Genomic DNA, 26,471 nt, shown 5'->3' on the forward strand with positions numbered 1-26,471 from the left:
CTGCACTCATTCATTTATTCATTCAATTGTATTTATTGAGCGCTTGCTGTGTGCAGAGCACTGTACTAAGCGCTTGGGAAGTACAAGTTGGCTCATCGGACTCCCAAGAAATGCCACTGAATGATTTACTAAGGAGCCCTGGTCTCCCACCATAACTAACTCCTTTCCAGAAGTCAAGGACGCCAGGGATCTTGTGCAATTGTGGCAGGGCAATTCCCTTAAATCAGCGTTCCAGGCTAATTGGGATGATGAAGACCAAGTCCAATCAGGTTCTTCTGAAATCCACTGCCACCCACTTTCTCCTTTCTTCTTCCCCCATGAACTAACTACAGCTAATTGCAGCCCCCAAAACGCAGCTCATGTGAGTGCTTAAGTATTTGGGAAGGAGTCAGGACTGTTGGGACAGGCTGCTTTGGAGTGAGGTCAGACTGGAGTCAGAAAATGTCTCTTTCAGAGACTTTGCCCTACTGAATGAAAACACCTATTGGGATGAGATGAAAATTATGGAAACCGTAATTAATTGGGGTATCATCCTTGAGCAGGGGCCAAGCTAATCTTCCCTTTTTTGTCTTGTGCTGTTGAGTCCACTCCAACCCAAAGGCACTCCATGGACACATCTCTCCCAGAACTTACCACTCTCCAACTGCAATCGTTCTAATAGTGTTTCCATAGAGTTTTCTTGGAAAAATACAGAAGTCGTTTACCATTGCCTTCTTCCACAACCTTCTGTATCATTCCAATTTTAGTATATGTGTTGCTGAAACAACACAAGTCTCATTTTCCAAACCCAGATATATAAAGGTCAGTTGATGAAAAGCTATTAATATTATAGTAATTGGTTTAAAATAAGTACTCTACATTTTCTTGTATTCCCTGGGGATGAGGAGGCTTCCATAAGGGAGAGGGAGGGAGAGGGAGAGGCTTCTCCCTCTTTGAGAATCTCAAAGAGCATAGAGTAAAGAGATTCAAAATTTCATCTAGTGCATGAAGGTGCAGAGGCTGCTGAAAGGCCCATTTCGAGGCAATAATTAACCCTCATATTAAATCCATCACTAATCCTTTAGGGCCCACCTTCACAACATAGCTAAAATCTGTCCTTTCCTCATCATCCCAACTGCTACCATGTTAATACAATCACTCATCCTATCCTTGCCTGGATTACTGCATCAGGATCGTTGCTGACCTCCCAGCCTCCCGTCTCTCCCCACTTCAGTCCATACTTCACTCTGATGCCCGGAACATTTTTCTACAAAAACGTTCAGAACACATAACCTCTCTCCTCAAAAAACTCCAGTGGTTTCCCATCACCTCCACATCATACATACACACTTTACCACTGACTTTAAAGCACTCCACCACCTTGATCCCTCCTACCTTTCCTCACTTTCCTTCTACAATCCAACCTGCACACCTCGCTCCTCTGGTGCTCATTTATTCATTCATTCAATAGTATTTATTGAGCACTTACTGTGTGCAGAGCACTGTACTAAGCGCTTGGGAAGCACAAGTCGGCAACATACAGAGATGGTCCCTACCCAACAACGGGCTCAGAGTCTAGAAGGGGGAGACAGACAACTAAACAAAACATGTGGACAGGTGTCAAAATCGTCAGAACAAATAGAAGTAAAGATATATGCAGATCATTAACAAAATGAATAGAATAGTAAATATGTACAGGTAAAATAGAGTAATAAATCTGTACAAATATATGCAAGTGCTGTGTGGAGGGGAAGGAGGTAGGGCGGGGGCATGGGAAGGAGGAGAGGAAAAAAAGGGCTCAGTCCGGGAAGGCCTCCTGGAGGAGGTGAGCTCTCAGTAGGGCTTTGAAGGGAGGAAGAGAGGATTGGCAGATGTGTGGAGGGAGGGCATTCCAGGCCAGAGACAGGACTTGGGCAAGGGGTCGACGGTGGTACAGGCGAGAATGAGGTACAGTGAGGAGGTTAGCGGCAGAGGAGCAGAGGGTGAGGGCTGGGCTGTAGAAGGAGAGAAGGGAGGTGAAGTAGGAGGGGGCGAGGTGATGGAGCGCCTTGAAGCAGAGAGTAAGAAGTTTTTGCTTGATTCGCAGGTTGACAGGCAGCCACTGGGGATTTTTGAGGAGGGGAGTAACATGCTCAAAGCGTTTCTGCACAGAGATAATCCAGGCAGGAGAGTGAAGTACAGACTCAAGTGGGGAGAGACAGGAGGATGGGAGATCAGAGAGGAGGCTGATGCAGTAATCCAGTGGCGATAAAATGAGAGATTGAACCAGCAAGGTAGCAGTTTGGATGGAGAGGAAAGGGTGGATCTTGGCAAAGTTGTGGAGGTGAGACCGGCAGGTTTTGGTGACAGATTGGATGTGTTGGGTGAAAGAGAGAGCAGAGTAGAGGATGACACCAAGGTTGCAGGTTTGTGAAATGGGAAGGATGGTAGTGCCATATACAGTGACGGGAAAGTCAGGGAGAGGACAGGGTTTGGGAGGGAAGATAAGGAGTTCAGTCTTGGACATATTGAGTTTTAGATGTCGGGCAGACATCCAGATGGAGATTTCCTGAAGACAGGAGGAGATACGAGCCTGGAGGGAGGGTGAGAGAACAGGGGCAGAGATGTAGATTTGGGTGCCAGCGTAGAGATGATAGTTAAAGTCGTGGGAGTGAATGAGTTCACCAAGGGTGTGAGTGTAGATAGAGAACAGAAGGGGACCAAGAACTGACCCTTGTGGAACCCCTACAGTAAGGGGATGGGATGGGGAGGAGGAGCCAGCAAAGGAGAATGAGAATGACCGGCTAGAGAGATGAAAGGAGGACCAGGAGAGGATGGAGTCAGAAGCCAAGGTTGGATAGCGTGTTGAGGAGAAAGGGGTGATCCACAGTGTCGAAGGCAGCTGAGAGGTCGAGGAGGATTAGGATAGAGTAGAAGCCGTTGGATCTGGCAAGCAGAAGGTCATTGGTGACCTTTGAGAGGGCAGGTTCCGTGGAGTGTAGGGGATGGAAGCCAGATTGTAGGGGGTCAAGGAGAAAGTAGGCGTTGAGGAATTCCAGGCAGTGGGTGTAGACGACTCGTTCTAGGGGTTTGGAAGGAAGGGTAGAAGGGAGATAGGACAATAACTAGAAGGGAAGGTGGAGTCAGAGAGGGTTTTGTTTAGGATGAGGGAAACGTGGGCATGTTCAAAGGCAGAGGGGAAGGAACCAGTGGAGAGTCAGCGGTTGAAGATGGAAGTTAAGGCAGGGAGGAAGGAAGCGGTGAAATATTTCATAAGATGCGAGGGAATGGGGTCTGAAGCACAGGTGGATGGAGTAGCACTTGAGGGGAGGGAGGAGATCTCATCTGAAGATACTGCTGGGAAAGATGGGAGAGTAGCGGAGAGGGTTGAGAGCTGGGGGGAGGGAGAAGGGGGAGGGGTGACCTTGGCGAGCTCAGACCTGATGGAGTTAACTTTACTAATGAAGTAGGAGTCCAGATCGTTGAGGGTGAGGGATGGAGGAGGGGGAGAAACAGGGGGTCTGAGAAGGGACTTAAATGTATGGAGGAGCTGACAGGGATGATGGACATGGGTGTCAGTAAGGGAAGAAAAATAGTTTTGCCTGGCAGAGGAGAAGGCAGAGTTAAGGCAGCTAAGGACAAACTTAAAGTGAACAAGTTTGGCTGATTGTTTATACTTTTGCCAGCAGCGTTCAGCAGCTCGAGCATGAGAGCGAAGGAGACGGACAGGGGGAGTGATCCAAGGCTGTGGGTTAGTGGTACGAGAGTGGCAAAGGGAAAGGGGAGTGAGCGAGTTGAGGTGAGTGGAGAGGGTGGAGTTGATAGTAGTAATCTGGTCATCAAGATCGGATAGAGAGGATAGGGAGGCGAAGTGCAGTGTGATGCGCTGAAAAAGATGGATGGGGTCGAGAGAGTGGAGGTCTCTGTGGGGTAGTAATATAGATTTACAGCGGGGAGGAGTGTGAGTGAGGAAGTAGGTGAGAAGGTTATGATCAGAGAGAGGGATTTCAGAATTGGTGAGGGTGGAGATAGTGCAGTGGTAGGAGATGATGAGTTCGAGGGTATGACCAAGTTGGTGAGTGGGCGAGGGAGGGTGGAGCAGGTGGTTGGCAGCATCAAGGAAAGATAGAAGGCGGGCGGCAGAGGAGTCACCAGGGACATCCATGTGGAAGTTGAAGTCTCTGAGGATCAGAGTGGACATGGGAAAGGAGAGAAGGAAGGCGAGAAAGGGGTCCAAATCGTTAAAGAAGTTGGAGGTGGGGCCGGGGGGCCGTAGATGATGGCTACAAGAATCTGGAGGGGGTGGTAGAGGCGAATAATGTGGGCTTCAAAGGAGGGGAAGGAAAGGGAAGGGGGTGGAGGGAGAGTGCGAAAGGGACATTGGGGAGCGAGAAGGAAACCAACACCTCCTCCTTTTCCGGTGAGTCTGGGGGAGTGGGAGAAGGAGAGGCCACCAGTGGAGAGAGCAGCGCAGCAGAAGAGACAGTGTCATCCAGAGATAGCCATGTTTCAGTTAGGGCGAGGAGGAGTAGATAGCTGGCAAGGAATAAGTCCAGGATGAAAGGGAGCTTTCCTAATGGAGCAGGGGTTCCAAAGGCCACACTTGGCAGCAGCTGTGGAAGGAGGGGAGGGAGGGGAAAGGGTGTAGGTGTAGGTGCTCCTCCTACATGACAGGAAGAGCATTCCCTTAAGGTGTGCATTGCACCCCAAGTTCCCTTGAGTGACCAGAAAACCCAAGGAGTCAGAACCATAGGCCCTGCACTGCAATGGATCCTCTCTAAGCTGTTGCTAGGCCCCTTATGCCTTATCCCCAATACTGTACTCTCCCAAACTCTTTGTACCATGAAGCAGCCTGGCCTAGTGGAAAGAGCATGGTTCTGCGATTCCGAGGACTTGGTTCTCATTCCAGCATTGCCACCTGCTGGTTCTGTGACCTTGGGCAAGTCATTTCACTTCTCTGGGATTCAGATCCCTTATTTGTAAGTCACGTCTAAGTAAAGGGGAGAGCAGGACTTGACTCTTATGTGGGACAGGGAATATGTCCAACCTGATTAGCTTGCATCCACTCCAGCACTTAGTACACTGCCCAGTACATAGAAAGGCTTAACAAATACCACATTTATAAATAGTACAGTGATCTGCAGACAGTAAACGTTTCATAAATAGTGGTGACATTGATCGACTGTTTCTGACCCATTATGGGTGGGCTCCTGATGAGGTTGTGCAAAGGGTCACAAGAAACTGCAGGAAAAATTAAGAGGGAGTCAACAGTGAATCAGAATGAAAGGGGAGGGAGTGATGCCATCAGTGGTATTTATTGAAGGCTTACTATGTCCCCCGGTCCTCACCTCTTAATAGCCCCGTCACTCAGCTCTGGCTCTGCTCTCCCCAAACCAGACCTGCTTCACTAGAGAAGATGTCTGTGGCATCACAATGAAAAGCACAGATGGGAATTCTAGATTTTTCATGAATGATCACTTCACCTGAAGAAACTGTAAGTAAAGGGGCTGAGGAAGAGAAGGAGAGGGAGGGAGAAATAGTAATTTCTAAGCGCTGGGGTAGATACAAGTTTAATCAGGTTGGACACAGTCCCTGTCTCACATGGGGCTCACACTCTTAACCTCAATTTTACAGATGAGGTAACTGAGGCACAGAGAAGTTAAGTGGCTTGCCCATGGTCACCAGCATACAAGTGACAGAGCCAGAATTAGGACTCAGGTCCTTCTGATTCCCAGGGCCTTTCTCTATCTACTGAGCCACGCTACTTTCCCTTTTGGAACAGGGGCTATGTCCAATCTGATTAATTTGAATCTGATATTATTATTAATAATAATGATAATAATTGCATTTGTTAAATGCTTACTATGTGCCAGGCACTATAGTAAGCGCTGGGGTGGTTACACGCCAATTGGGTTGGACACAGTCCCTGTCCCATGCTGGGCTCACAGTCTTGACCCCCATTTTACAGATGAGGTTATTGAGGCACAGAGAAGTTTGATGACTCACCCAAGGTCCCGCAGTAGACAAGTTGCGGAGCTGGGATTAGGACCCAGGTCCACGGACTCCCTGGCCCATGCTCTTTCCGCACGACCAAGATGTTTCTCTGAGGAGGCATAGACATTAAAGGAAAGTTTGCTGATTTAGTTGCCGTGGTGAACAGATGACAGTTGAAAGGAACCCCGAGAGAGGGGCGAGAAGCGAATGGGGAGAAAACGGGGGAAACACTGGGAACAACCTGGAAGGAAACAGGGTCACATAGAAGCTTCTGCAATGGCCTGGAAAAATGTGCCTTTTCTCCCACCTGGTGGTCATATGGAAAATTACCTGACCCATCCCCACTAGTATCGTCTCTTTCTCAAGGAGATTTTTTTAAAAATGTATTTGCTAAATACTTACTATGTGCCAAGCAATGTACTGAACTCTGGGGTAGATAATAATTGGGATATTTGTTAAGTTTTTATTATGCGTCAAGCACCACTGAGTGCTGCACAGTACTCCCTTCACTCACTCTCTTTGCTCCACACCACCCCCCACCACCACCCCGGCTCCCAGCACTTGTGTGTATAGGTACAAAAACATAATTCTATTTATTTATATCAATACCTGTTTACTTGTTTTGATGTCTGTCTCCCTACTTCTAGACTAAGCCCATTGTGGGCAGGGATTGTCTCTCTTTATTGCTGAATTGTACTTTCCAAGGGCTTAGTCCAGTGTTCTGCACATAGTAAGTGCTCAATAAAAACGATTATTAACAAACAATAGGCGCTCAATAAACACGACTGAATGAATTAGTGTTAGATTCTACAGGGGAATCATAGTCTAAATAGGAGGGAGAACAGGTATTGAATTCCCATTCTGTAGATGAGAGAACAGAAGTCCTGTTCTGTCTCCCTAGTCTCTTTCTTCCCATGTTTCCTGAACTCCCAAAGGCCATCCGTGGACACAACGGGTATCCTCAGACTTTGATGGGCTCAATCAGTCAACCCATGGTATTTGTTGAACACTAACTATATGCAGAGCACTGTACTAAGCACATGGGAGAGTATAATACAACAGAGTTAGCAGACATATTCCCTGCCCACAATTAACTTACAGTCTAGAGGACTCCAGGAGGATACTTTTCTCGAACACAGAGTTGGGGTTGACCTTTGTCATTCTCTCTGATTTGATGAGAGCTGCAGACTGAGGAGGGTTAGGAGGAGAGGTGAGCTGGGAAAACTGAAAATGTACTCATGCATGATCTCATGACATGACAGCAGCGAGGGAAGAAGTGGAGATTAGCTTCTGTGAAAAATAGACTGTGAGCCAAAAAAAACACAGGGTCACCTAAACTGTCTTCCATAAATTGAACGGGATCACAGTCACAAAGGAGTCAATGAGGAGTGATCTTCAAACAACAGAGATAGTGACAGTGAAGAAGCAGAAGGACAAGGAAAGCTCTGACCCCCTTCTGGCTGCTGAGGTAAGAAGAGTCCCTGAGCACATGATAACTGAACGAATGGTAAACTTTGGGAAGAAGAGTGAACAGTTTACCTGGATGGGGGAAGGGGAATTGACCTCATACCCACCCCCTCGATATTCATTCATTCATGCATACATTCATTCATATTTACTGAATGCTTACTGTGTGTAGAGCACTGTGCTCTTGGAGAAGCACTGTACTCTTGGGGAAGCAGCGTGGCTCAATGACTAGAGCATAGGCCTGGGAGTACTGATCCTGGATCTGCCACGTCTACTGTGTGACCTTAGGCAGTCACTTCACTTCTCTGGGCCTCAGTTACCTCATCTGTAAACTGGGGATTAAAAGTATGAGCCCTGTGTGGGACAGGGACGGTGTCCAACCTGACTACTTTGAGTCTGTCCCAGCACTTCAAACAGTCCATAGTAAGATCTTTAATAAGTACCATAATTATCACTTACTATTATTATCACTAAGCTCTTGGGAAAGTACAATATAACAATGAACAGACAGCTTTCCTGGCCACAGTGAGTTTACAGTCTAGAAGGGGAGACAGATATTAATAGAAAGAAATAAATTACAGATTTGTACCTAAGTGCTGTAAGTCTGGGAGAGGGATGAATAAAGGGAGGAAGTCAGGGAGACACTGGAGGGAATTCTATTTGTTCTGACGATTTTGACACCTGTCTACATATTTTGTTTTGTTGTCTGTCTTTTTTATAATGGCATTTATTAAGCGCTTACTATGTGCAAAGTTCTAGACTGTGAGCCCGTTGTTGGGTAGGGAACGTCTCTATATATTGCCGACTTGTACTTCCCAAGAGCTTAGTACAGTGCTCTGCACACAATAAGCACTCAATATATACGATTGAATGAATGAATGAGTGGGAGAAGAGGAAAAGAGGGCTTAATCAGGAAAGGCCTCTCAGTGGAGCTGGGCCTTCAATAAGGCTTTGAAGTAGGGGAGAAATTGTCTGTAGGATTTGTCACCCTTTGGCCAGGAACAACGCAAATTATTCCAACTCACGACAGGGTGACAGAAATGCCCTGGACCCTCCAGGAAATTATGTTGGAGACAAGGATCCCCACCTTCAACGATGAACAGGGGAGGGGTGTGGGACATTGGTGAGGGTAGAAGGGGGACTTTGGTGACAGTGCTGGGTCGCTGATCTCCCTGCTCTCCCAGGTCGAGGGCTCACTGGCCACAGCCCAGTGCACAATATTCATGGTTTAGACCTGTCTCCGATAAATGGCTGTTTACTGACGTGTTGCCTTGCTCTTTGGGTAACTATGTTGGGACGCTGGTACAGCAGAGCCATGTTTGTTTTGGGCGGGGGTTCTATTACCAGGACTCTGATACGTTCTGGTTGGAGGGTGGCTGTCATCAACACTCCCCGACACATTGTCTTGGTGTTTGCTAGCCAAACTTCTATCTGCACCACACTCTCGACTCTCCCACCTTCACCCCCTTGCTTACTCTACTTTGTATGGTATTTGTTAAGCATTTACTATGTACTAAGTTATAGGTGGATGCAAGATAATTGAGTTGGACAGAGAACCTAACCCGCATAGGGCTCACTGTCAAGTTCTATTTTACAGATAAGGTAACCGAGGCACAAAGAAGTTAAATGACCTTAGGTCACCCAGCAGAAATGTGCAAAGCTGGGATTAGAACCCAGGTCCTCTGGTTCCTAGACCCATGCTCCCTCCACTAGGCCATGTTGCTTCTAATATTCTTCCAATCTATTCCCGCTTCTTCAGAAATTCTTCCACCCCAAATCCAACAGACCAAAGTCCTCTCCATATTCAAGGCCCTCCTGAAAATCCTCCTGCTCCAACATGCCTTCCTCTACTAATTCCCAGCATCTCAAGGCATATAAATCCACCAGCCACCTCTAGAACATATGTCCAGTCAATCAATCATTCAATCAGTGGTATTTACTGAGCCCTTACTGTGTGCAGAGCACTGTACTAGGTGCTTGGAAAGTACAATTCATCAACCAATAGAGACAATCCCTGCCTACAATAGGCTGACACTCTAGAAGGGGGGAGACAGACATCCAAACAAGTAAACAGGCAGGGTTAAAGGGTTAAAACCAAGTGCATTGGTGATGCAGAAGGTAGAGCCAACCGGCATAGTCAGGGAAGGCTTCTTAGAGGAGATGTGATTTTAGTAAGATTTGAAGGCGGAGAGAGTGGTGGGCTGTCAAACATGAAAGGGGAGAGAGTTTCAAGCCAGAGGGAGAAAGTGAGTAAGAGGGCATCCAGAAAGATTCATTCATTCATTCATTCATTCATTCATTCATATTTATTGAGTGTTTACTGTATGCAGAGCACTGTACTAAGCACTTGGGAAGTACAAATCAGCAGCATATAGAGACAGTCCCTACCCAACAATGGGCTCACAGTCTAGAAGGGGGAGACAGACAAAAAACAAAACAAAACAAGTAGACAGGTGTCAATACCATCAGAATAAATAGAATTATAGCTATATACACATCAATAGTAAAATAAATAGAGTAGTAAATATGTACAAATAAAATAGAGTAATAAAATATGTACAAATATATACAAGTGCTGTGGGAAGGGGAAGTGGTTAGGGTAGAGAGAGGGAGGGGGGCTATGGGGAGAGGAGGAGGAGGAGAGGAAAAAGGGGGTGCTCACTCTGGGAAGGCCTCCTAGAGGAGGTGAGCTCTCAGTAGGGCTTTGAAGGAAGGAAGAGAGCTAGTTTGGCAGATGTGTGGATGGAGAACATTCCAGGCCAGAGACAGGACGTGGGCCAGGGGTCGACAGCAGGGCAGGCGAGAACGAGGCACAGTGAGGAGGTTAGTGGCAGAGGAGCAGAGTGTGTGGGCTGGGCTGCAGAAGGAGAGAAGGGTGGTGAGGTAGGAGGGGTGAGGTGAGGGAGAGCCTTGAAGCCAAGAGTGAGGAGTTTTTGCTTGATTCAAAGGTTGACAGGCAACCACTGGAGATTTTTGAAGATGGGTGTGACATACCCAGAGCATTTCTGTACAAAGATAGTCCGGGCAGCAGAGTGAAGTATAGACTGAACCAGGGAGAGATAGGAGAATGGGAGATCAGAAAGGAGGATGATGCAGTAATCCAGTTGGGATAGGATGAGATACGAGGATGACAAGGTAACGGTTTGGTTGGAGAGGAAAGGGCTGATCTTGGCGATGTTGTCGAGGTCACTGGCAGGTTTTGATGATGGATTGGATGTGTGGGGTGAATGAGAGAGTGGACCCAAGGATGACTCCAAAGATGTGATCAAGGTACAGTCTTCCTAGACTGTAAACTTCTTGTGGGCAGGAAATGTGTCTGTTTATTCTTATGTTGTATTTCCTAAGCACTTAGTACAGTGCTTTGCACACTGTAAGTCATCAATAAGTACAATTGAATGAATGAATGAATGAGTGAATAGGTTGGTGTTAGAAGAGCAGACATATGTGGGTTGGATCATAGTTATACCCTACAACTCCTAGAGAAGCAGCTTGGCTAAAGAAACAGTGTGGCTTACTGGAAAGAGCATGGTCTTAAGAGTTAAAGGTCGTGGGTTCTAAGCCCAGCTCTGCTATTTGTCAGCTGAGAGGCTTTGGACAAGTCACTTCACTTCTCTGTGCCTCAGTTACCTCATCTGTAAAATGGGGATTAAGACTGTGAGCCCCACGTGGGACAGATCGATAACCTTGTATCTACCCCAGAGCTTAAAACAGTGCTTGGCACGTAGTAAGCATCTAACAAATACCATAATTATTATTCAAGCACTTAGTACAGTGTTCTCCACACAATAAGCGCTCATACGGTTGTCTACTAACTATTGTTTACTAACTATTGATTTGGACTCTCCCAAGCATTTAGTACAGTGCTCTGCAAAACACCATCATCAAATGCCTTCGAGTCATTTCCAATTCATAGTGACTTTATGTATTTATCCATAGAGTTTTCTTGGTAAAAAATATGGAAGTAGTTCACCATTACCTTCTTCCACAATAAAAACTTAAGTCTCTGCTGTTGTCTTGGATCAACATTTTAATCACTTGATCACAGTGGATTTTAATCACTTTTGACTCTTTCCCATGTCACAGCTTCCCATAAGTGCAAACCATAGGTGCATTGGATTAACGGATTGTTTTGTAATAATGATGGTATTTGTTAAGCACTTACTATGTGCCACCCCCTGTTCTAAGTGCTTTCCCGGGGCCTAGTACATTGCAAGACACCCAGTGGGTGCTTAATAAATGTCATTACTATGACTTCTGTGTTCTGTACCTGTGCCCCCAAAGGCAGGGATCTTGTTCTGGGCATGTGTCCCCATAATCAGAGACCACATTCTGGTCACTGTGGGCAAACTAATGGGCAGGGCAGGTTTGGTGATACAGGCTGAGGAGAGTTGGAGGTGGGGGAGCCTACTGGGGTGACCCAGCCCCTCTCCTTCCTTGATCGGGACAAACCCCGGTAAGCCTGGGCCCCTTCTGAACAGTGCAACTGAACCAGACTTCAGCGAAAGTCAGTCTTGGAACAGTGAGATGCAGGCAGACCATGTGCCTTGTCTACTGACTGGATCTGGGCTAGATTCTTTGAGCCTCAGTTTTCCCAATGGGTCTGCAACAGACCATCATCAGATCAACTGCTCAAAGTGCTTTGGGATCCTCAGGAAAAGCTGCATGAGAAGCAGCATGGCCTAGTGGATAGAGCATGGTCCTGGGAGTCAGCAGGACCTGGGTTCTAAGCCGGCTCTACCATGAATCAGCTGTATGACCTTGGGCAAGTCACTTCGCTTCTCTGTGCCTCAGTTACCTCATCTATAAAATGGGGATTAAGACTGTGAACCCCATGTGGGACAGGGATTGTATCCAACCTAATAAACTTGTATCTACCTGGCCCTTAGTCTGGCACATAGTAAGTGCTTAACAAATACCTTAAAAACACTCTCTGGATTTGGCCAGAAATCTCGGTTCAGGGATAACAGAGAATTGTGGGGCACAGACCCCGGGGAAGGGGGAAACAGGGTACTTTTCCAGGCCCAGATCCCAGGGAGACAGGCCTCGATAGGACAATTCAACAGGGACCCCAGAGGTTCAAGTCCCAGGATAGTGTCCCCTGCAACCCCCACCCCCCGCTCTTTTTTAATGGTATTTGTTAATCACTTACTTAAGAGAAGTAGCATGGCTTACTGGAAAGAGCTTGAGCTTGGGAGTCAGAGGTCTTGGGTTCCAATCCCAGCTCCACCACTTTTTAGCTGTGTGACTTTGTGCAAATCGCCTAACTTCACTGGGCCTCAGTTACCTCACCTGCAAAATGGGAAATAAGACTGTGAACCCCACGTGGGACAACCTGAGGACCTTGTATCTACCCCAGCGCTTAGACCATTGCTTGGTGTATAGTAAGCACTTAACAAATACCAACATTATTATAATTATTAAGTGTCAAGCACTGTTCTCAGTCCTGAGTTAGGTACAAGTTAATTAGATTAAACACAGTCCCGGCTGTACGTGGGGCTCACAGTCTGAGTAGGAGGGAGAACAATATGTTCAAGACTGAACTCCTTATCTTCCCTCCCAAACCCTGCCCTCCCCCTGACTTTTCCATCACTGTTGACGGCACTACCAGAGAAGCAGCGTGGCTCAATGGAAAGAGCCCAGGCTTTGGAGTCAAAGGTCATGGGTTCGAATCCCGGCTCCACCACATGTCAGCTGTGTGACCTTGGGCAAGTCACTTAACTTCTCTGAGCCCCAGTTCCCTCATCTGTCAAATGGGGATTAAGACTGTGAGCCCCACGTGGGACAACCTGATCACCTTGTATAGCCCCAGCGCTTAGAATAGTGCTTTGCACATAGGAAGTGCTTAACAAATGCCATCATTATTATTATTACCATCCTTCCCGTCTCACAAGCCCGTAACCTTGGTGTCATCCTCGACTCCACTCTCTTGTTCACCCCTCACATCCAATCTGTCACCAAAACCTACCAGTCTCACCTCGGCAACATCGCCAAGATCCGCCCTTTCCTCTCCATCCAAACTGCTACCCTGCAGGTTCAATCTCTCATCCTATCCCGACTGGATTACTGCATCAGCCTACTCTCTGATCTCCCATCCTCCTGTCTCTCCCCACTTCAATCTATACTTCACGCTGCTGCCCAGATCATCTTTGTGCAGAAACACTCCGGGAATGTTACTCCCCTCCTCAAAAATCTCCAGTGGCTACCAATCAACTTACGCATCAGACAAAAACTCCTCACTCTCGGCTTCAAGGTTCTCCATCACCTCGCCCCCTCCTACCTCACCTCCCTTCTTTCCTTCTACAGCCCAGCCCGCACCCTCCACTCCTCTGCTGCTAACCTCCTCACTGTGCCTCATTCTCACCTGTCCTGCCATCTACCCCCGGCCCACTTCCTCCCTCTGGCCTGGAATGTCCTCTCTCCGCACATCCGCCAAACTAGCTCTCTTCCTCCCTTCAAAGCCCTACTGAGAGCTCACCTCCTCCAGGAGGCCTTCCCAGACTGAGCCCCCTCCTTCCTCTCCCCCTCCTCCCCCTCCCCATCCCCCCACCCTACCTCCTTCCCCTCCCCACAGCACCTGTATATATGTTTGTACATATTTATTACTCTACTGATTTTACTTGTACATATTTACTATTCTATTTATTTTATTTTGTCAATATGTTTTGTTTTGTTGTCTGTCTCCCCCTTCTAGACTGTAAGCCCGCTGTTCAGTAGGGACCGTCTGTATATGTTGCCAACTTGTACTTCCCAAGCGCTTAGTACAGTGCTCTGCACACAGTAAGTGCTCAATAAATACGATTGAATGAATGAATGAATCACCTTGTATCTACCCCAGCGCTAAGAACAGTGCTTGGCACGGAGTAAGTGCTTAACAAATACCATTATTATTATTATTATTATTTGGATTTTTGTGATTTTCCTGCCTAGAGGCAGGAGACAGGACTAACTAAATTCCTAAAATCACTCCCAGTCCTAGGACTTGGTAATAATCACAGCTCCTAGTGTACAACTCTGGTCAACTTTCAAATGTTTTACTAAGAAACTGACAATTTTCATTTAATAATGCAAACATTATTCAGTCAATTAGTTAATTCAACAGTCTTGCTATTTGGAAGAGAATTTCCAGCAGGGAAGGAAATTGTTTCCTTCTGTGGAGCTATCTTAGTTTCCCAGTCCAAGCACTGCCACAGCAACAGGAAGTGACAGTAATAGCTGCCCTGTTGGGAGATGAGCTCACATTACTTTGTCCCTATAATTGCTGCCCTGGCTGGATCCCTCGGGAAACAGAAAATCCAGGTCTGTCTCTGCACAGCATTGAATGTTGGGAGAATAAACGTGTTCAGGTGAGTGTGTCATTAAGTGTCAGGCTCTGGGTAAAATGGAAAGGGAAGGGAGAATAAGAGGAGGACTGCAGCCTAGGACCTGGGGCCTGGGGCTATGATGATATATCAGGACGTTCTTCAGTGGGGTCTGAGTGTCACTATGCTTTCTCCATCTCTCCGAGACCTGCTCTCTTCTTGCTGTTGGCTCCTCCAAGAGACTTTCACTGATTTAGCCCTCTCTTCCCCTCCTCCTTTTCTCTTCTCTGTCATCTACACACTTGGGTCAGTGACCTCTGAGCATGTAATATTCACCATACCCTCAACCCCACAGCATTTATGAGAAGTAGCATGGCCGAAGTAGCATGGCCCACTGGATAGAGCATGGGCCTGGGAGTCAGAAGGAACGAGGTTCATTCGTTCATTCAAGCATATTTATTGAGCTCTTACTGCGTGCAGAGCATTGTACTAAGCGCTTGGAAAGTACAATTCAGCAATAAAGAGAGATGATCCCTGCCCACATTGGGCTTACAATTTAGAAGTGGGGAGACTGACATCAAAACAAGTAAACAGGCAATAATATAACTAAATAACATTATAGATATATACACATCAAAACAAGTGAACAGGCATCAATATAAATAAATAGAATTATAGATATGTACATATATATAGAAGTGCTGTGGGGCGGGGAGAGGGAGGTAGAGCAAAGGCAGTGATGCAGAGGGGAGGGGGAACTGAGGGAAAAGGGGGCTGAGTTTGGGAAGACCTTTTGGGGGAGGTGAGCCTTTAGTAGGGCTTTAAAGGGGGGGAAGTGTGATTGGTGAATTTTAGGAGTGAGGGTGTTCCAGGACAGAGGTAGGACATGGGCCAGGGGTTGTTGGTGGGACAGGCGAGATAGAAGCCCAGTGAGAAGGTTATCACCAGCGGAGCTGAGTGTGCGGGCTGGTATGTAGAAGGAGAAAAGGGAAGTGAGGTAAGAAGGGACAAGGTGAAGTAGAGCTTTGAAGCCAGTAGTGAGCATTTTTTGTTTGTTATGGAGGTTGATGGGTAACCACTGGATATTTTTGAGGAGGGGGTTGACATACCCTGAACTTTTCTGTAGAAAGATAATCCAGGCTGCAGAGTGAAGTATGGACTGAAGTGGGAAGGTGACTGGGAGGTGAGAAAGGAGGCTGATGCAGTAATCCAGTTGGGGTAGGATGAGTGATTGTACTAACATGGTAGCAGTTTGGATGGAAAGGAAAGGGCAGATCTTGGCATTGTTGTGAAGGTGAGACCAGCAGGACTTGGGGACAGATTGTATAAGTCAGGTGAGTGAGAAAGCAGAGTTATGGATTAAACCAATGGGCTTGTGTGATGGGAAGGATAGTTGTGCTGTTCACAGAGATGGGCAAGTTAAGGAGATGACAGAGTTTGAAAGGGAAGATAAGGACCTCTGTCTTGGACATGTTGAGCCTTAAGTGATGGAAGGACATCCAAGTAGAGATGTCCTGAAAGCAGGAGGAGATGTGAACCTGGAAGGAGAGAGAGAACAGCCGAGGAGATATAGATTTGGGCTTCATCCACTTAGAGATAATAGTTGAAGCCATGGGAGTGAATGAGTTCTTCAGGGGAGTGAATGTAGATGGAGAATAGAAGGGGACCAAGAACTGAACCTCGAGGGACCCCTACAGTTAAGGGATGGGACGGGGAGGAGGATCCTGTGAAGGAGACTGATAATGAACATCCAGAGAGATAAAAGGAGAACCAGGAGAGAATGGAGTCAGTGAAGCCAAGGTTGGATAATGTACTGAGGAGAAGGGGATTGTCAACAGTGTAAGAGGCAACTGAGAGGTCGAGGAGGATTAGGATGGAGTAGGAGCCGTTGGACTTAGCAAGAAGGGGGTCATTGGTGACCTTTGAGAGAGCAGTTTCAGTGGACTGGAGGGGGCTGAAGCAAGATAGGAAGGGGTTCAGGAAAGAGTGGGAGGAGAGGAATTCGAGGCAGAGAGTGTAGATGACTCCTCCAGGAGTTTGGAAAGAAAGGGTAGGAGGGAGATGGGGTTGTAAATGGAAGGGGCTTTGGGGCCAAGGGAGAGGTTTTCTGGGATGCTGGAGACGGGGGAATGTTTTAATGTATGGGGAGGAAGCCATTGGAGAGTGAGCAGTTTAAGTTGGTAGTAAAGGAGGGAAGGGGCGATAGTTTAGTAAAGGAGGGAAGGGGCGATAGTTTTTATAAGGTGTGAAGGAATAGGGTCCTATGCTCATGTGGAGGAGGCAGAACTTGAGAAGAGACAAGAGATATCATCTGGAGATCTCCTCTGTTGCCAACTTGTACTTCCCAAGCGCTTATTACAGTGCTCTGCACACAGTAAATGCTCAATAAATACGATTGAATGAATGGAGATACTGCTGGAAAGGATGGGAAAGCTTATAGGAGGGGGAGAGATGGGAGAATGGAGGAAGGGGAGGGATAATTTGCGGGAGTTCAGACATGATGGTGTTAACTTACCTAGTGAAGTAGGTGGCCAGATCGTTGGAGAAGAGGGATGGAGATGGGGAGCAGGAAAGGGGGCCTGAGGAGGGAGTTAAATATCCGGAACAACTGATGAGGGTGATGGGCATGGGTGTCAATAAGGGAAAAGAAATAGTTTTGCCAGGCAGAGGAGAAGGCAGAGTTAAGGGAAGAAAGAACAAACTTGAAGTGGACAAGGCTGGCATGATATTTAGATTTCTGCCAGCAGCGTTCAGCAGCTGAAACATAAGAGCAAAGGAGGTGGATAGTGCAGGTGATCCAAGGCTGTGGGTTAGTGGTGCGAGAGCGATGAAGGAATAGGGGAGTATGTGAGTTGAGTTGAATAGAGAGGGTGGAGTTGAGAGTATCTATTTGGTCATCAAGGGTGGTTAGAATGGGTATGGAGGCTATGTGGGGTGTGATGTGCTGAGAGAGATGAATGGGTCCTAGAGAGAGGAGGTCTCTGTGGGGGAATAGTACAGATTGATCGGGAGGAAGAGTGAGGCAAGTGAGAAGGTTGTGGTCAGAAAGAGGGATTTCAGAGTTGATGAGTGTGGAGATCGTGCAGCAGAGATTCACTCATTTGATTGATGGACTGATGCTTGAGTGATTTTGATCTGGGGTCTTTCAATTGAGGTCAGTTGTCTAAATCCTGATCTGATGTTTCTGCGGGCCAACACATCTGCCCTGTCTACTGCAGCATGGGTGAGTGTTCCTTAATTTCCTAGTTCCCCTATGCTACTGCTGCTGCTCGAAATTTGAGTTAGGTGTCATTGAAGGGAAGGAAGAAGAGAGAAGGAGAAGGAAAAGAAGATGAAAATGAAGAGAAAAGTAAACCCAAGTATAACTGTCGTGCAGTTTTAATATCCTATAGAATAGCTCTACGACCTCTCAAATGACTTCCTCAGGTTTTTCAGTATCTCCATGTCCCCAGTCTTCTATATTGTATTTGGGCAAGTCACTTGACTTCTCTGTGCCTCAGTTACCTCATCTGTAAAATGGGGATCACCTTGTAACATCCCCAGTGCTTAGAACAGTTCTTTGCACATAGTAAGAATTTAATAAATGACATTATTATTATTATTATATGTTCTGCAATGTTTCTCTATACAAACCTCTCTGACATGGTGTTCTTCACAAATGTTTTAGCCCTTAAAAATAACTTAGAATATGATCAAGTGTTCCTGCCTCTCAACATAGCTATATAATATATGATATCTAAACATATATATATATATATGTAACACACACACATACACACATATATATGTATACTAAGTGCATATTCCTTAGTTTCATTCATTCCTGCAAAAAATAATATTTAGCATCTACTGTGTGCAGAATACTGTCCTCAGTACTAGTGAAATACACATGAAAGATAGTTCAAATGCTACTCTCTACCCACAGGTTCTCACAATCTAAGATTTAGGAGAGAAGGACGTTTAGGGATAGACACCCAAGGAAAATCTGAAATGATTTAAAACATCAGAGTATAAGCTTTTTGTGGATAGTGAGCATGTCATTTCATTATTGTGTGTATTTCCCAAGCATTTAGTACTTGGTGGGAGCCCAAAAAATGTGATGACTAGTACTACTAAATGACAAAAAGAAGAGCCACAGTAGAAACAATAAATGCTGTATTTCACTATGGCTAAAGGAACAGTTTTCAGTTTTTCACTACTCAGGCAGACTGGTCTATATTCTCAAAGTCACCGACTTCAGAATGTTCTAAAGGTTAGAAATGCATAGTTGAGATTTCATTCTTCCTATCCCACTCATGCTAGATGGAACTGAACACCTGGGGGTGAGATGAGGGAGAGCTGAACTGTCTCTCTTCAAGTGATGTTGCTGCTCAGGTAGAGGGGGATCTGCTGATCCAGCAAGGTTCTGTTGAATTCTAAGCAATTGTGGTATTTGTTAAGCACTTCCTTTGGGTCAGCATGTTCCAAGCATTGCAAGAGATACAAGGTAATGAGATTGGACACAGTCACTGTCCCACGTGGGGCTCATAGTCTTAGAAGGACGGAGGGCAAAATTGAATGCCCATTTTGTAGATGAGGAAACAGAGGCCCAGAGAAATCGACTGATTTGCCCAAGGTTACACTGCAGGCAAGTGGCAAAGCTGGGATTAGAGCTCAGGTTATCTGACTCCCAGGCTCAGCCCATGTTCTTTCCACTAGGCCACTGTACTCCACTAAGGACTTAGTGCCATGTTCTGCACCATTTAAGTGTTCAGTAAATTTCATTTATTTAGTAATAGTGCTGAGGCTTCTTCAGTGAATCTGTGAGTAGCAAGAAGATTCTGTGAGATTATAAAAATAATTCAAGTCATTAACTGTAACTGCATTCAATGCATGTTTCTATCAGAACTTTTTTCCCCCACTTCAACAATTCTCTAAGACCATTTTCACATTGGCTATTTGTTTCTCACTCTTTCCTGCTTCCTCTTTGCCATCTTCCTTCCCCACTTTTATCTCTGTTTTCTTTTTTCGTCTCAGCCCCCACTCTGTCTCTTCTATTTCACTCCACGGTGCTGTGATTTTCACATAGAAATAAGCCAATCCCTTCTAATGTTGCTAAAACACCCTGTCTTTGCCATCAATAATGGAATCATCACCCGTTTCCACTAATTTTCAGGTACTAAACTTTAGATTCTCATTCATTTCTAAAGTAATTTTTTCCTGGCGCCTTGAAGATGTCCAACCTGGTTCTTTTATTTTCTTTCCTTGTAGTCATAAATGTATCTATCCCCTCTACAGATCTTACCCCTTTGCATTTTAACCTCAAATGATTTTAGTGACTTTACCCACCATAACAATACACTTTCACTTAATAAATGTTATTTATTGAACACTTACTGTATTCAGAGCTTGTACTAAGGTTTTGTGAGAATACAGTAGAGAATTTAGACATCAAGACCTTACAATCTAACTGCGGAGACAGACATTGAAATAAATTACAAGTTAGGAAACTCTGAAAATAAACTGCTGGGGAAGAGGAAGGTGAGTACATGAGTGCTTAGCACATACGAACTCAACCACCCAAATGGAATAATTCGAAAGAAAAGAGCGTGGGAAAGTTTCTTGGAGAATATGTGATTTTAGTAGGGTTTTGAAGATGTGGAGAGTGGTGGTCTGCTGCATATGAAAGATGAGAGAGGTCCAGACAAGGATGTGAGGGGCCAAACCAAAGCACAATGAGCAGGTTGGAATTAAATGACTGAAGCATGGCCTAGTAGATAGAACATGGGCCTGGGAGTCAGAAGGTCATGAGTTCTAATCTGAGCTGTGCTGTCTGTCTGCTGTGTGATCTTAGTCATCACTTCACTTCTCTGTGCCTGCTACCTCATCTGTAAAATGGGGATTAAAACTGTGAGCCCAGTGTGGGACAGAGACTGTGTCCAAACCGATTTGCTTGTGTACGACCCCACCAATGCCTGGCACATAGTAAGTGCTTATCAAATACCACAATTATTATTATTATTATCATTTTTAATAATAACAATAAATGTAAGGGCTGTGTTATAGTGGGAGAGGAGCAAAGAGAGGTCAGAGGTAAACTGATTGACTGCCTTGAATACAATGATAGGAATTTCTCCTTGATGCAGAGATGAATGGGCAACTACTATACAGTGACAACTGTAGAGTGCCAAATATGTGACCAGGGTTATAACATGCTAGGTACTGTGGTGTTAAGATCAGCCCCTGCAGGCCACAGAACAAATTGATTGTTTTTACTCATTCTCCGCATCCACTCTTGAAGATCCAGAGGAGAAGGGGACAAGGCAGAGCAAACAATGGGAATGAATATACCAGTGGAGGTGGTGGAGTTTCCGACTTAACAGTGCACATGGTGATAGTGCCACTATGAGCAAAAATGGTTTCTGGAAACTGAGTAACTGACTCAAAAGGACAGGTAGATTTTTCCAGCTATGAGGAATACAATTCGGACCTACCATTTGGTGATTCTTATTCATTCATTCAATCATAATTATTGGATACTTAATGTGTGCAGAGCACTGTACTAAGTCCTAGGGAGAGTACAATACAGCAATGAATAGATACATTTCCTACTCACAATGAGCTTATAGTCTAGAGGAGGGGGAGACAGACATCAATACAAATAAATAAATTACAGATTTGTAATTAAGTGTTGTGGGGCTGAAAAGGGGGAAGAGCAAAGGGAGCAAGCCAGGGCAACGTAGAAGGGAGTGGGAGAAGAGGAAAGATGTGTGTGTTGGGAGGGGTGGGGGGGGGTTAGCCTGGGAAGGTCTCTTGGAGGAAGTGTGCTTTCAATAAGACCTCGAAAAGGGAGAGAGTAATTGCTGGTCAGGTTTGAGGAGAGATGGCATTCCAGGACAGAGGTAAGATGTGGGCTAGAGTTCTGCAGTGAGATAGGCGAGATGGAGGCACAATGAGAAGGTTTGTACTATGGGAGTGAAGTGTGCAGGCTGGGTTGCAGAAGGAGAGTAGGGAGGTGAGGTAGGAAGGGGCAAGGGGTGGAGTGCTTGAAAGTCAATGGTGAGGAGTTTTTGTCTGATGCAGAGGTGGATGGGCAACCACTGGAGATTTTGGAGAAGCATGGTAACATGTCCTGAAAGTTTTTGTAAAAAAATGACAGAGCAGAAAAGTAAAGTATGAAATAGAGTGGGGAGAGGCATGAGTCTGTGAGGCCAGCAAGGAGGCTGATGCAGTAATTCGGGTGGGATAGGATGAGTGATTGTATTGACGTGGTAGAAATTTGGATGTACTCTTCAAATGGAAAAATGTTGTTTATAAATATATGATTTCCTCCACCCATCCTGAATAAATGATTTATTCCACAGATCTGTCCCCTTGATCCATCAATCAAAAGTATTCGTTAAGTCCTTATTGTGTGCACAGCACTGTACTGACTCTAGAATGTGTCTGTTGTTTTGTTGTACTCTCCCAAGCTCTTAGCACAGTGCTTTCCACACGTTAAGAGCTCAAAAAATATGATTGATTGATAGCTTGCTTGGGAGTGTATAATACAATAGAGTTGGCAGACATGAACCCTGCCTACAAGGACCTTACAGATGACAGTTCCACCTATATCACAAGTCCTCCCCCTAGCCTGGAATTCCCTCCCCCACCATGTATGCCACACCACAAGGTCACCTGTGACCTTGGGCAAGTCACTTAACTCCTCTGTGCCTCAGTTCCCTTAGCTGTAAAATGGGGATTGAGACTGGGCCCCACATGGTACAGGAACTGTGCCCGACCAGATTTGCTTGTATCTGCCCCAGCGCTTCATACAGTGCCTAGAAAATAGTAAGTGCTTAACAAATACAATAATTATTATTACCACCACTCTCCCCACCTTCCCAGTCTTATTAAGGTCACAGTTCTTCCAAGAGGCCTTCCCCAATTAAGCCCTCTTTCAAACATGCTTACCTATCTCCTAGCCTAAAATCACCCTCCTTTTACACACAGCTCCTTCCAGTTATTGCCCAATCTCCCTCCTACCATTTCTTTCCAAACTTCTTGAGACCATTGTTTACCCCACTGTCTACATGTCCTCTCTTCCAATTCTCTCTTTGATCTCTCTTCAATCTGGCTTCTGCCCCGATTGCTCTATGGAAACAGCCATCTCTAAGGTCACAAATGGCAACCTTCTTGCCACATTTGTTGTCCTCTTGTCCTCTTAGACCTTTCACCTGCCTTCATCACTATAGAATACCCACTTCTTGAAACTTTATCCAACCTTGGCTTCACTGACACTTTCCTCTCTTGGTTAACCTCCTATCTGTCTGACTATTCATTCTCAGTTTCCTACAGTAGGTGTCCCTAAAGGCTCAGTTAAGGTCCTCTTCTATACTCCAACTACACCCACTCCCTTGAATAATTAATTCACTCTCATTGCTTCAATTATCATCTCTACGTAGATGATTCCCTAATTTATATCTCCAGCCCTGATCTCTCATCTTCTCTTCAGTCTCACATATCTCTTGACTTCAGGACATATATACCTGACACCTCAAACTAAACATGTCCAAAACTGAACTCTCCCCACCCAAACCCTGCCCTTCCCTGTCTTTTTCAGCATTGTAGGCAATACCACTATCCTCTCTATAATAATAATAATAATGATGGCATTTGTTAAGTGCCTAACTATGTGTGAAGCACTGTTCTAAGCGCTGAGGGGATACAAGGTGATCAGGTTGTCCCATGTGGGGCTCACAGTCTTCATCTCCATTTAACAGATGAGGTAACTGAGGCTCAGAGAAGTTAAATGACTTGCCCAAGGTCACACAGCAGACATGTGGCGGAGCCGGGATTAGATCTCACAAGCCTGTAACCTTCGTATGGTCCATGACTCCTTTCTCTCATCCCACCCATTCAAACTGTCACCAAATCCTGTTTGTTCTACCTTCACAACATTGCATGAACCCTCCCTTTCTTCTAGATCCAAATTGCAACCATGCTGATCCAAGTATTTATCTTATCCAGCCTTGATTTCTGCATCTATCTTCTTCCTCACTGACCTTCCTACCTCCTGCTCTCCCCATGCCAGTCTATACTTCACTCTGTTTAATTATTAGTATTGATCATATTGAGCACTTACCATGTGCAAAACACTGTACTAGGCGCTTGGGAGAGTACAGTATAGCATCAGACACATTCCCTGCCTACAAGCCCCCAGTTTAGAGGGGGAGACAGATCATTAATATAAATAAATAAATAAATAAATAAATAAATAAATAAATAAATAAATAAATAAATAAATAAATATCTCGCTAGACTGTAAGCCTGTTGTGGGCAGGGAATGTGTCTGTTGTTGTACTGTTCTCTCCTAAGCGCTTAGGACAACAGTGTTCTGCACATAGTGAGTGCTCACTAAATATGATAGAATGAATGAATCATTTTTCTCAAGTAACCTATAGTCCATATCTCCCCACTCCTCAAGAACATCCAGTGGTTGCCAATTCACCTCCACATCAAACAGAAACCCCTTACCATTGACTTTAAAGCAACCAAACAACTGTCTCCATTCCACCTCACCTTAATGATATACTACAGCCCAGTCAACACACTTCACTCCTCCAGGACAGTACACTGCCCTGCACAGAGTAAGCACTCAATAAATGCAATTAATTGATTTACTGATTTGTGTACATAGCTGCTGTGGGGGCTGAGGGAGGGATGAATAAGGGGTGCAAATCCAAGTGCAAGGGTGATACAGAAGGGAGTAGGAGAAGAGTAACTGAGGGCTTAGTCCGGGTAGGTCTCTTGGAGAAGATGGGGAGAGTGATTGTTGAATAAGAAGAAGGAGGTCATTTCAGGGCAAGGGCCTGAAATTCAATTCCAATTCATTTGTGTCTAGTGGTTATCATCATTTTCAAAAGTTCTTGTTTCAGATGCTATTTCATTTATAATAAAATATTATATTGAGAGAATTTGTGAGTATTTCAAAATGTTACCTTCAATTTGATTTTTGAAGAGCTGTTATGCTGTAGGTTGGAAAAGTTGCATAAAGAGTCTGAAGAATCTCTTGCCTGGTAAGTCACAGAATAGTTCAAAATGGCTTAGGTAAAATATGTCACATAAAAAAAAACATAATAAATGCCAAACAATGTTCCATTGGGGCACTATCCCTAATCCAGTTGGGTCAACAGGATCCTTGGGTGAACTGTTTGCTGTTGTTTTCTTTGACATGTGGGTAACATGGATACTATTGTATAAAGATTCATCATCTAATATTTTTAGTATTCCCTTATAAAGCCCTAATTATTTATCTAATGGCTCATTTTGGATGTCTTATCCTCTCAATTCTTGTCCTCCCATTTATTTATTCAAACTTCTTTTAAGTAGATTGCTACTATGGCCTGTACAAAACCGCAGCATTTCCTAGTGGACAGAGCACAGGCCAGGGAATCAGAGGACCTGGATTCGAATCCCTGATCTACTACATGCCTGCTGTGAGATCTTGGACAAGTCACTTGACTTCTCTTGTGACTATTTCCTCAGCTGTAAAATGGAGATTCAATAGTTCTTCTCCCTCCTACTTAAACCGTATGCCCCATATGGCATAGGGACTGTTTCTGATCAGATTTCCTTGTATCAATCCCAGAGATTGGCACAGATTAAGAATTTAACAAATGCCACAATTATAATTATCATCTACGAAGAGAAATGAGACTTTTTTTTGTTTTGGGCTCTTACCTTCCTTCTCTCAGCATACCCCATTGTTCACACTGTTTCCCGAGGCTGAAACCTCTTCCTCTACATATTCGATGGAGGACAGCTCTCCCCTGTGGTGTTTTAAATGCTCTTTAAATTTCACCTCCTCCACTAAGTCTTGGGAAATGACTCTCCTACGTCTAAAGAATTTTTACAAGTTTTCCCAAGCTCACTGTGGACAGAGAACATGTTTGACAATTCTATTATATTGTATGCCAACTCTATTATACTCTCTCTAGGGCTTATTCCCTTGATTTGCACATAATAGGTGCTCAATTAATATCATTGTTTGACTGATTGTCGCTTTCAATTGACAATCAGGAAATATCATTACTAAATATAAGTACCGCCACCACCACTGCACATTCAAACATAAGTAGGGTCTACTTTTTTATTAGTGTGCTATTAGGTGAACAATTCTGTGCTTCCTAAGATACAGAGATTGGAAATTCTCCTAGTGTTCCTGAACCCAGCATAATGTGATTTTATAATGGCAAACTCTGTCTTTTGATTTATTATTCATTTTCTTCTTGATGATTTCCAACATTTGCTTGGACTCTTCGGCTTTCACAGTCAATGAAGATTTGGCAATATCATTAACAAGTTATGATGTGAGAACTCAGAGTGAACCACAGATTAGTTGCAGATTGTATTATTTTTCCCTAGATACATTATTTAGCATTTGCCCATACTGAAGATCATCTAATGTCTACGCTATTTTGGAGATCAACAGGAACATGTGCACAAGAAACTGGCATTCATCAAGCACAAATTTTGGTATCAACTACAACATTCGTGATTCCCCTGCATACTGCCTCTCCCAGAACATTCAGGGACATTTTAAACAATACTTCCCGTGGTCTCTTTGGGTTCCATATAGTTTAGACTGTGAGCCCACTGTTGGGTAGGGATTGTCTCTATGTGTTGCCAATTTGTACTTCCCAAGCGCTTAGTACAGTGCTCTGCACATAGTAAGCGCTCAATAAATACGATTGATTGATTGATTGATTGATTTACGAGAAAATGCAAGTTTTA

General features: G+C 44.9%; 1 protein-coding gene and 1 non-coding gene across 2 annotated transcripts in view; one reads left to right on the plus strand and one right to left on the minus strand.

Annotated features, from left to right (window-relative positions):
- Nucleotides 1-26,471, plus strand: part of LOC119923529 (vomeronasal type-1 receptor 3-like) — a 43,169-nt gene that overhangs the window by 14,879 nt on the left and 1,819 nt on the right.
- Nucleotides 498-601, minus strand: LOC119923579. Its single transcript, XR_005448889.1, has one exon. It is a non-coding gene; the product is annotated as a U6 spliceosomal RNA (small nuclear RNA).

The sequence above is a fragment of the Tachyglossus aculeatus genome, unplaced genomic scaffold (genome assembly GCF_015852505.1).
Source record: "Tachyglossus aculeatus isolate mTacAcu1 unplaced genomic scaffold, mTacAcu1.pri scaffold_1_arrow_ctg1, whole genome shotgun sequence".
Taxonomy (NCBI): Eukaryota; Metazoa; Chordata; class Mammalia; order Monotremata; family Tachyglossidae; genus Tachyglossus; species Tachyglossus aculeatus.